The sequence below is a fragment of the Gymnodraco acuticeps genome, unplaced genomic scaffold, assembly GCF_902827175.1.
Source record: "Gymnodraco acuticeps unplaced genomic scaffold, fGymAcu1.1, whole genome shotgun sequence".
NCBI classification, from domain to species: Eukaryota; Metazoa; Chordata; class Actinopteri; order Perciformes; family Bathydraconidae; genus Gymnodraco; species Gymnodraco acuticeps.
In genome coordinates this window covers 144,523-157,438 of record NW_022990432.1, presented here as the reverse complement: position 1 = coordinate 157,438, position 12,916 = coordinate 144,523, and positions in this window count along the sequence as shown.

Below are 12,916 nucleotides of genomic sequence, written 5' to 3'. Positions count from 1 at the left end.
GTGTTATATTTGTGTACATTTAAATGGTCAGCAAAGGCTAAAATCCCCCCCCCCCCAGCCCAAACGCCTCCATTGGACTACTTTGTTTACCTCCGTAACATAGTGACCTCACTATGTAACACCTACATATGGTATAATGCATCTTTTCACTGAGCTGATTTATATGTTTATTCAACCTCTAATTTCAATACTGGATAACATGGCGTGCTGCCCAGTTAATGCAATCCAAAGCTCAAAAAAAGGCATTTCAATTCATACTCGCATAGAATACCTCCATAGATATAATCCAGATCCTCAGCCCTCCTGTTCCATCAACACATTTGGCAGAACAGCTTGATTTCAAGGAAATATTTCTTAGACTCATTCATGGTTTCAGATTAAGTGGCTTTCAAGAAAGGCAGCCCTGGTTCTTAGCAACGCTCCAGTTTAGATTTGTTGGCAGAGTTTGACAGCTTCATTACTAATGAGGTCAAAGAAAGGGGCCGCAATGTTGTTTTTTCCCTCTGAGCAGCACAAACAGGTCAGCGCTTGATCCGTGCTCAAGTGTAATATCACCTTCTTTTTCTTGTCAATAAAGGTGCAACATGAGTGCCGGTCACACACACACACATACACAACAAAATATGTAGACAGTTAAGACTCATAGGGTTTGTATCGTTCAACTTAAGCCACTTAAGTGTGTAGAATGAATGCGTTATAACCAGTATTTTTCAAGTTAATGATGGGCTTTTGGGTGAAAATCTGCTAAAGGCAAGTTTATTTTTCATTTTCTGTCAATCTAAAGTAAAACTAAATTAACTTCTGAAGCAAAACATGGGTTTAAGAACCGACACACATCATATCTGCAGTGGTCTATTACAAAAGGACAGCTGGAAATAAAAGTTAAGCACAATTGGCTTGTTGTTAAAGTCATGAGTCATCCAAAGACCTTTGCTTACATAACAGCTGTGTTCATGAGGGTAGAATCCATCTGTTTCAAATCTCAGGTGGATGTATCGTTACATTAGAGTTAAACAAATTGAAACCTTCAAATGTTGATGAAGACACATGACACATGACAGCCGTGTGGGTCACTGTTTACCTTTCAAATTCTCCATTAAAAATGTTAGTGTTTAGGGTTTTATAATAATGGAAGACAATGATGGCCATCCCCAGGCTCTACTATGTTTATGTTTCATTGTTCCAGCAATGTTTGGTTTGGGTGAATATCTGTCACGACCTCGACACAAACTGGAGAACCCAAATGCACGACCCAGAGACAAAGTCTTGAAGGTAACAAAAATGTCTTTTAATTTCAAAGAACAGATAATCCCTCTCAACAGAGTAGGTACTGGATTTAACAAAAAGCGCTCACAAGGAGGAAAACACAAAGCGTAACAACAAGAGAACTTAAGAATAAGTCAACAACAATAACAAAACCTGACATGAGTGAAAACGATCCTTTCTTTGCTGAGGCTTTGGCACGACCATTCGGGGAAACAAACCAGACGAACTGACACAGGACAGGGGAGAGACAGGACTATTTAAACAAGAGGTGAGTGGGAACAGGTAGAAACAAACAAGACGAACTGACACAGGACAGGGGAGAGACAGGACTATTTAAACAAGAGGTGAGTGAGAACAGGTGGAAACAAACCAGACGAACTGACACAGGACAGGGGAGAGACAGGACTATTTAAACAAGAGGTGAGTGGGAACAGGTGGAAACAAACCAGACGAACTGACACAGGACAGGGGAGAGACAGGACTATTTAAACAAGAGGTGAGTGGGAACAGGTGGAAACAATCAGGGGCGGGGCAGACGCTGACGATGGCGGGAAAACCCACAAGGGGAGGAAGTAACAGGGCCTGAAATGAGAGACAAGAGGTAAGTACAAAATAAAACAGGAAAAGGCAAAACGAGACACAGGGACTGACTAGAGATGAATGACCTAAATAGACAGACATGATGTGAAATAACCTGACTCGATATAAATACCTGACTAAACATGAAATGACAGACATAATACATAACCAAAACTAACACATTGGACGAGACACAACAATCTAATTTGTAACACAGATTGTCACATTTGTACCCCTCAAGTTGAATACAAAAAACGTAAGAAATTCCTCAATAATTAAAGATGATGTATTATAAGAAAGTATTTTGATATTTCGAGATTTCCACAATAATTATATTTACACCTTGTACTATTCACAATAAGCAATGGAAATATGCAATGTACGATGAAACCATAATACCATATTTGTACTACATGCATTCTACCCCAAACTGCATTCAATTAGCATATCAAAACCAATTTTATTTTAGACATGTCCAGTTTTTTCCTCTACAAAATTCAAAGCTCAATGCTCTGCAGCAGCAGACTATCTGAATTTGATGTCCAACTTTAAATTAACTCCCTCCTTTCTTCCTTTCGGTGTCACTTTTATTCAATCAAAACATTTCCTCGAGCTTTCATTTGATTTTATCCACAGAAAAACACTTAAAAACTCAGTTCAATTGAACAAACACAAGACAGAAACAGGTATTGAAATTATAATGGAGAATTGTCAAGCTGTAGGTGAAAAATACAACAAAATCATTCAATAGACTGTGTGTGTGTGTGTGTGTGTGTGTGTGTGTGTGTGTGTGTGTGTGTGTGTGTGTGTGTGTGTGTGTGTGTGTGTGTGTGTGTGTGTGTGTGTGTGCGTGCGTGCCTATGTGTGTGCATGCATGCCTATGTGTGTGTGTGTGTGGGTGTGTTTGTGTGTGTGTGTGCGTGCGTGCCTATGTGTGTGCGTGCATGCCTATGTGTGTGTGTGTGTGTGTGTGTGTGTGTGTGCGTGCGTGCCTATGTGTGTGCGTGCATGCCTATGTGTGTGTGTGTGTGTGTTTGTGTGTGTGTGTTTGTGTGTGTGTGTGCGTGCGTGCCTATGTGTGTGCGTGCATGCCTATGTGTGTGTGTGTGTGTGTGTGTGTGTGTGTGTGGGTGTGTGTGTGTGTGTGTGTGTGTGTGTGTGTGTGTGTGTGTGTGTGTGTGTGTGTGTGTGTGTGTGTGTGTGTGTGGCTGGTATACGCCACAGAGTGTGTGGGAATAGGTAGGCAAAGTGTGTGTTTATGTGTGTTTGAAAGGGCTATAGCTTCAAAGTAGTGTTGTGCTAATGGCTGGTTGTGTGTGTGTGTGTGTGTGTGTGTGTGTGTGTGTGTGTGTGTGTGTGTGTGTGTGTGTGTGTGTGTGTGTTTGTGTGTGTTTGTGTGTGTGTGTGTGTGTGTGTGTGTGTGTGTGTGTGTGTATGTGTGTGTGTGTGTGTGTGTCACCTAACTGTCTCAATACACCTGTGTAGAAGAACACAAGACAGTGATTTGCTGGAGGACATCACACATTCTTTCTTGTGTTTTTCCTGCACATTTTCTCTTTTTTGCTCCCACATTGGAACAGCCAATTCCCCTCACACCACGCTTTCCATGCTGCTAACTCCCACTGTTGGCCTGGGGAAGGTGTAAACAACATCTCTCTTTTGATGCGGGTGGACTCGTGCCAGCTGTTTAATTCTTCCTGAAAATAACATGGAGCTTCAGATGAACCCCTTCCCATCCAGCTGCAGTCTCAAGTGCAACGACAAGACCAACTACTGTCTTCCCATAAGGCATCACTTCTGGTGTGTTGGGAAGCATGCTAACCTTTTCACTCTAGGGATGTGACATTATCCCCTTTAAAGACAGGTAGATCATTGCATAAGATCACAATGTAAAAGTCACACATGAGCGGCTTGTTTTGCAGCTGTGAATGTGATGGAAAGCACTTTTTCACACCATGTCACCCCCACCCACTCAGGAAGAAACATGTGCTCTAACAATAATTGCTACACCTCCTTGATATTCGAACATCAAACGATCAATGAGGACATTACTGTACCTTGTTTACTGTACGGCTATTTATAAAAAAGGAAAGACTGGATTTCATGGGATAGAGGAGAAGAAAGAGGGATGGAAATAAAGAAAGGTATAGAGATGGAGGGAGAAAATAGTGAGACTTTCTACTCCAGCATGGTGGCGATCTCCATCTCTCATCTCGCACAACACACCCACGCAGCACCTTTTTATAACCTCTCTCTCTTCCTCAGACCCACAGTCGCTTTCTCTTTTTCTATCTCTTGATTGAAGACTATAAATTCATACAAAATGAACAAACGGTGCACTCTAGTGGCCGTCATTTGTAGTTTTGAACCAATAATCTGTTCCCTTGTCACTAATTCTTTCTTTCTTTCTTTCTTTCAGTCTTTATTTCGAACAGATTAAAAAATTATAAATAACAAATGTGAAAAACAGAATACTGTATTGTTATAATACAGTATTTATCCACATTCATGGTAATATTTGTATATTCAACCAAAAAAAGAAAAAAAAAGTCTTCATATTAATAATAATAATACATCATATGTGTCCGAAAGGAGTAGGAGGGAGCAAATGCTTATTAATTCACACCCCTTACTTGATCAATGATTGTCCTTTAAATCCTTATGCAAGTTATTCCTACTTACATTTATACATATACAATAATTTCTCATCTCCAATCACCTTTCTTCATTCTCATATTTTTCCAAAAAAGTGTTTCTGTGCATCCTTTTAAACTGAATTATGCTTGTGCTTTGTTTGAACTCCTGCTCCAAACCATTCCATAAAGTCACCCCACAGATTGTTAAACTCATACTTCTCAGAGTTGTTCTGACCTTGAGTTGTTTAAAATGTAGATTTCCTCTCAAATGATACCCACCCTCTCTGTCTACGAACAATGTTTTTAATTTCCTAGGAAGTAGATTATGTCTGGCTCTGTACATTCAAATCTAAACAAGCTTTATAAGCATGCTGCTAACGCCTATTGTACAAGGTGGTACAACAGTAAAACATAAATAAAAACGATGTTAATAGTATAATGTAGCGTACGATTAAGGTAACAAAAAACATAAACATAATTATTGATAATGGATATAATCAATAATATCTACATTCTATGAATTTACTAATTTCTCAAATTCTGTAACCTTTTGTACTTTCCGGTACAACATGACTCCAAAAATGTATGTTGTCAGAAAAATAGATACAAAACAGTTTGATTCCTTCATGTTTAATTTGGTAACAGAATGTGCACATATTTCAGAAAAACCACAGATACCAAGGTTTATTCATGTATTTATTTCTATTCCATCATGTTTTAACTTACATAATAACACATGGAGTCCTGGTGCTCTTGGTTTTGGGACTCTCTCCTACCGATAGAGGGAGACAGAGCTATATCTTTGTTGCATTCATGATGCTGAACTATAAACTGACACTAAAGGTGACACCACAATCAAACAATAGCATATTATAAGGTTCCTCCTTGAAGCTACACGAGTAGACTTTTATCAGCGACCGAAAAGAAAAATCCCTCTTTTTTATAAATGTCAACCTGCAGGATTTTTTCAAGATGATACTGACATACTATCAATGATATTAAATACCTCTTAGTGTTGAGTAGGGGATGTCAGGACTTCCAGAGGCCATTTATATTGGGCCTGTTTCTAATTGGACAAGCTTTTTTTTTTTTTTAAAACACCAGCAAACACCAGTCTGATCCTGTCCACAGCAGCTCCACCCAAGCTAGTAATTCGGCACTTTAAATGCACACCCACAGTAAATGCGGCAGTAAGCAGTTGCAATAATTTACTGATTGACAAGGTTAGGCACCAGTCCAACTGGACCGGAGTGCTTTGTGGCAACACCCTAACCTAAACACTTCAGAACTGGTTTGTACTGGGATTCTCGTAAATCATTTTACTCAGTGTACACATCCATCATTAAAAAAAGTATATCGTAATCCAATGTCCAAAGCAAACAGGTACAGTAAGCTCTCTTTGTATTTCCTGTAAAGTGGAAGGAAAGAAGACAGACACAAACCTACAATTACTATATGATGGCACACGATTACACAATTACATGTGTGACTCCACCAAGGTTGAGCTTTCGTAACTGAATACATTCCAATAAATCTTTTATAAATACACTAACTAATAAATAATACCAATATTTACCCTCTTTTAGACAACATTTTCTAAGCATACTCCATACTTAGACATGTATTCTTAAAAGTAAAACATGTAAGAATACATGTAGGTTGTACATCATCCAATGACCTGCCCTTGTTTCCAAGACATCATATTTTAAAATCCCCCCCAAAATGCCCCTCTGTTCTCTGGAATATTTATTAATTGACACATCTTAAATGGCAATTCCAAAAATAGCTTGAGGTGGGTTTTCCTATCAGCAAAGGTTACAGTTATGACCAGTTTTATTGTAATCAAATATACGTTATAATATTTCTAGGAATGGTTTCACTTGGTTTCTTGTTATGAAAATAAGAAAAAAGGAAGTGTTTAAATGGTGTTGAAATGACATGTTTTGATTGTATAGGGGTAATGAGCAGGACTATTTCTTGACCTTAACCAGTAACTTCTTGAAATCTCCTCTTGTTGGAAGTAATGGAAATACATTTTAGAAATAGAAGTTTGTACGCTTCAATTTGTGTACTGATTGAACAAACGAGATAAATCGTGTTAATAAGTGAAAATGAAATTAACTTCGGTAAATGGATTTTATTACGTTCAGACAGAGCCAGGCTAACAAATTCCCCCTGTTCCAGTTTGTGTGCTCTGCTTAGCTAACTGCCTGCTCGCTCCACCTTTATATACTACACTGAACAAAAATATAAACGCAACACTTTTGTTTTTGCTCCCATTTTTCATGAGATGAACTCAAAGATCTAAAACATTTTCTATAAACACAAAATAACCATTTCTCTCAAATATTGTTCACAAATCTGAAAAAATCTGTGATAGTGAGCACTTCTCCTTTGCCGAGATAATCCATCCCACCTCACAGGTGTGGCATATCAAGATGCTGATTAGACAGCATGATTATTGCACAGGTGTGCCTTAGGCTGGCCACAATAAAAGGCCACTCTGAAACGTGCAGTTTTGCTTTATTGGGGGGGGTCTGGGGGGGTCCGAAAACCAGTCAGTATCTGGTGTGAGGGGTAGGGGTAGGGTTAGGGGTAGGGTTAGGGGTAGGGTTAGGGGTAGGGTTAGGGTTAGGGTAATGTTGTGAATCGAGTGGCCCATGGTGGTGGTGGGGTTATGGTATGGGCAGGCGTATGTTATGGATGACGAACACAGGCCACTCGATTCACAACATTACCCTAACCCTACCCCTACCCCTACCCCTCACACCAGATACTGCCTGTGCTGCAGCACCTCTTTTCACCCTCTGTCTGAAACCAGAGCCCAGTCTGCTCTGATTGGTTAGTTAGCCGGCTCTTTTGTGATTGGTCAACCGCTTAGAGATGTCCCGCCACTTAGCCTATCACGTACAATGTGTTGGAGCACTTGCGGATAGGGGCGCAAGTGTTTCATAGTGATGTCACTGTGTTACCGAAGTAAACACAAGAGTCCAATGGAGGCGTTTCAGGCGGGGGGGGGGGGGGGGGGGGGGGGGAGTGAGGGAGATGAATTCCTGGAGGGAATTTTAGCTTTTTCAAACCATATACACAAAAACCTATAGAACACTACAGGAAATAAGAACCCCCCAAAAGCATTATAGGGCCCCTTTAAAAATGCAGGTCCAGTCCGGAACAAAGGGTTTTCTTGGAAGTTTTCCACCTTTGACAAACAATTTAAGGAAATTTCCACAGCAGACATGTTGAATGTATTAGGAAATCGTAGGAGTAACTATTAATAACACTGATGTCTTTGTTCTGTAGAAGTGGAGCGGTAAAGTTGACACTGTGACAGTTAGCTGGCATCACGTCTTAGTTTAGTGAATTTAACAAAACTCGAAACAGAACGTGAAGAGGCCTCAACTTCTGAAACATGTTTTGCACAAATATTAAATAAATAAAGTTTAGCATTATTAGCATTTGTGTTATTGTATTCTGTCCCATAATCATATTTGAGTGTTGAATAATAGACTACGCATTATCAGCTCTTAACGATGCATGACTTTTCTGTCACCACAAGCTCTCTACTTGACAAGAACTGGTAGCATTTGATTATCTGGTTTATACCAAACTGCAACCGAAACTCCAAAGAATGGTCTTCTAGAAAGTTATAACCTTTTATTTTAAATCAAAGTTTCTGTAGGTATGTGCTTGTTTCTCTGCGTCTTATTTTACTGTAAATGGTTTACATAGATCCTCTTCTTCTGAAATGCTAAATTACAAGGAGAAGTACCATTTCCTTATTTTAATGCCGTCACTAACCCAAACAATCACACACTGTAGGTGTAGGCTATGCAGTCTTGGGAGCAAATATTTACCACCATAAAGAGTCATTGTTATAGGAACAGTAACACCCTATTCCCTTTTTCTGTTTGATAACCACAATGGGATGCTGACATCACTTCAGTTTCATTTCTTTGTAAGTGAGATAATCGGGATCCTTTAAAAAAAAAAAAATGGCTGCACAATCCATTGTATATATATTTTTTTCTCTGTAGACTGTTATTTTAGACATCAATAGGCATCAAAAGTGACATTGTTGTTGGAATAGGACGAGATTTGCAGTATTGAAGTGTGTTTGTGCAGACATCTGTGTTTTTACAGTACTTTAATAGTTCAAGGTGCATAATGCAGGCTTCAAGGTTCAGATGCACGAACACACACATGCTGACGTGCTCTTCTGATTTATTTGGGAACAAAGTGCCAGATACCACGTTCATAGAAGGTCACATGACTTCACTAAACTGTGTCAGTGCCACCACAGGGATGTGGTGTGCCATGGGGGCGACTCTGTATGTGGGTTTTCATATCAAAGGGTAACTTATGACTGAAAGTCTTCTAGGTGGAAAGACTAGAATTAGAAATAGGACAATGTACGGTAAACCTGTACGTGTGTGTGAGTGTGTGTGTGTGTATGCGTGTATGTGTGAATGTGCACGTGTGTGTCTTCCTGTAAGTGATTCTTTTGGTGGTCTTTAGCGGAGGCAGAACAACGGTACTGATGCTGCAGCACACATCTGAGAGTTCAAATAAATGTCTGAGATAACTCATCATACAGAAACAGCAATAAGAATAAGGACATGTATTTATGTAGCACCTTTCAAACAGAGGGACAAAGGGCTTTTACATAAAAACATGCAATTAATTAAAAACCAGCATCTAACACATCGTAAAACACAGAGGGTAAAGGAACAGTCATAAAACATTATAATACAATAAACCACTGAATAACAAGAGAAAGTAAGATGCATCCAAGAGGATTATATTTGCCAATAAACGCATCATTTTAACATTGGCTTGGAGCAAACACTCCCTCACACAGGAGCAGCTCTCACGCACTGTACTTGCATGACCTTGAAACGTGATAGTCTGTGGAGTGAACACGTTACTATCAATGAAACACAGCACTGCAGAAACAGGAGAGGTGAAATCCAGATCTTGTCGTCAGTTTTAAATTAATAAGGTGTTATATTCATGAACAAAGGGCCGAAAGGGATGAATCATTGAGCCATTAAAGGTGGGGTAGGTAAGTTTCAGAAACCGGCTCGAGTGCACTAGAATTTGAAAGTACACAGCCGAAAAGAATCCCCCCCTTCCTTCAGACTTCCTTACAGAGCACCTCCTCCAACACACATGAACGCGCACATGACGTCAGCAGACTGGTGAGAGTGGCCGCCTGTTGCTGGCGAGTCATTGAAGTAACTGCCGCAATGCACGCCCAATGACGGCACGAGATACATTTGTGCATGCACGAGATGGAAGGCTGACAGACAGGGCGGCAGTCAGTGCTTGAATTGGAATGAAAAAGGTGCCAGTACTCTAAAATCAGCAACTTTTTCAAGTCAATTTTATATATACAGCCCACAAACAAGAATTTGGCTACTATAATGCTGGTGGGTTTGTCTCTTTACTACTGTATATTTTAGAAAGGTTCACTGTACTTAACATTTTTTATGATAGGCAGCGGATATGGCTAAAGCTCAGTAAGGTCAATATTAACTGAAAATATAGCAATCAAAGTCTAGATCTTCTGCTGAAGACACATGAAGCAGAGACCTTTCAGGTGAGAGCCCCTCTGGTGGTGTTCAACATTAATGACAAGGAAACAAAGCTCTGGTCAGAAGCATTTTTTATAAAAAGCTTTAACAAAATTAAGTATTTGTGTACATTTTGAATGCAATCTAACTTTCCAACTCAGAAAACGAAAAACGAAAAAGTGCCAAAAGTCTTCTCACATGGCTGAGCTGCTTTGCAATATACTTCACCACTGAAGAATACAAATATGTATAAAGTAAACTATGATGCAATCTAACTTTCCAACTCAGAAAAATGATAAAGAGCATGAACAAAGAACATGTAAAAACAAATGCAAAATTTGCACAATCTAAAATGAGAAACTGTAACTGCAAGTAACAAAGTCTGAGCCATGGTAAAGAGTTACATTGAACACCAAGCTGATCAGATAACTCCCTGGTTGGTCTGAAGTCCTTCTATCTCCAGGATCTGTACAAATCGGCACATTATGCCAAAAGTCTTCTCACTGGGTGAGCTGCTTTGCAATATACTTCACATTGTTAGAAAAGGCTCCAGAAGGCCTTGGGGACATCAGTATCAGGGGCTGGAGCTGGACAGGCTCTTTCATCAGCACTTCTCCTTCCCTTTGCCAGCCAGGACCTCACATACTGTTCCGGATTGAACTGTCCTAGTGATGGTCCATTACATTTAATGAAAACCAGGCTGAACAGTCGGCTGACAGAGAGAGCATTCCTTTTTGCAGTAAGGATATCGTTCATGCAGCTGAATGCCCGCTCACACTCACTAGTGGAGACAGCGATGGTTCGGACTGCTTTCAGTAGAGGCTCCATGGCAGCAGGTGTACGGGATGCCCTGGTTTCCTTGTATTCGCGAAAGCCCTGAACAGTCTCTCTTCTGTCCACTTTCAGCACTTCGCACAAACGTAGCACCTCTACGTCCCCATACTGTACGTCTAACTCCTCTTCAGGCCAACTTCCAGGATGGATAACTTTCATGTCCTGGATTAGCTGATTGTCCCGGGCCTCCCGGCCATGTAATGGGATTTCTCTTGTGCTGACATGAGAGGAGGTTGTGGAAGTCATTCTGTGTCTCAGATTCTCTACCATACTGCGGAAAAACTGACCTGCATGAATCTGTACAAGCCTGCCATTCTCACGCAGGGCAACACCCTTGAAGGACTTCTCAGCTAGAGCTGTATGAACTGTAGTCATGTGTGGGCCAGGCATGGTGACCATGGATTCAAAAACTCGTATTTCTCGAGTTAAGAGCCTATCTGCTGTAGGCAGTGTCATCTCTCTTTTTTGGAGTTGCCGAGAGAGGTCGCTGAGCTCTGTGAGCGCATCGTACATCAGTCCCAGATTGCTGACAAACGTTGCAGATGTGAGCACATCATCCAGGCCCTTGTACTTTGCTCTGTCTCTGGAATCCCTGCTCGTGTCGTTTGCAGCATTTGTGAAGTGATCATGAAGCACTCGGTAGTTTTCCCAGACTGCTCTGACGCTCCTTTCACTTGAAGCCACCCAGCGGATGGACAAAACACGCCCTATCACCAGGAGACGCTGTCCGACTGCTTGCGCACACTGCGCTAACTGCCTCTGATTTTTGGGGGAGGCATGGAACAAGGAATAGAGTTTGTCAAAAAAGATCTGGAAATGATTGAGCCCTGAGACCTCCTTGACCACATCCCCAACTGCCAGCTCTAGATGATGATTGGAGCAGTGCCACACAAACAGGCTTGGGAATTTACTACACAACTGGGTAGCAACGCCTGTTCTCTTCCCTAGCATGACTGAAGCCCCATCACATGCAAAAGAAATGAAACACTGACCTAAAAAGTCCTCGTTAAAATCTCTTCCAAGACACTCCATTAACGCCTTTGTGATGTCATCAGCCGTTGTTCCATCCAACTCGATCAGCTCCCAAAAAAACGTTTCGGGCTCAGCATCAGCTAATGCTGAGCGTAGACACACAACAAGCACCGTTTTACCACTAATAGTGGTAGATTCATCGACCAAAACACAGAGTTTTCTTTGGTTTTCTGTAATGTTTTTTGCCATTTTTTTCTTCAGCTCATGAGCTATGTGGTCGATGATTTCGCCACAGGTTTTATTGGAGTGCAAAACCCTGCCCACGTTCAGCCCATTCAGTTTCTGTACATTCAAATCAATTGGCATGTCTGTGAATGGCCGGCTATGTTTGCCAATTTTATATGCCGTTCGAAAAACTCTGATAGTGGTGTCTAATTCAGATTTATGCATAGACTGCACTTGATGTTGAATAGTTTCACGTGAAGCAGATGTAAGGATGTCAGCAGCTTTTACATGGGCTTGTGATTCTTTATGTTCTTTGATTTTTTTTCTCAGGCTAGCTTGTTGTTTGCCCTTGTCAACACCGAAATGAGACACTACACACTCACCCCATTCAGTTGACAGTTTCAGTCCTTGTCCAGTGTGTATTCCCAAAGATTTGACATCTCTGCATATCCGACATCCTAGCTTCTTATCTTTAAGAAGGAGCCATGCATTGGTCTTGCAAAAATATTGCACCTGGTCCGTTGTCCAGCAGTCAGGTGCATCGCTTTGCCCGGTGTTGGTGGTGGCAGTTGCGCCAGCAGCAGCTAACGTTAGAGGCTCTGGAGGAGGCGGCGGAGCTAGTGCTAATGCTAATGCACTAGAACTTGGAGCAGGAGGATCAACCAAAGAAAGCTCCCCATCAGACACAATTTCCAACACAGGCACAGCATTCTCTGTATTTGAAGTTTCTTCCGGCGACAACCGCTGTCTTTTTGCACTTTTATTAATCCACGCTAACATTTTAGAAATGCTAATTTGTGACGTGACTTGCTTTCCTTCTCTCGGGGGCGT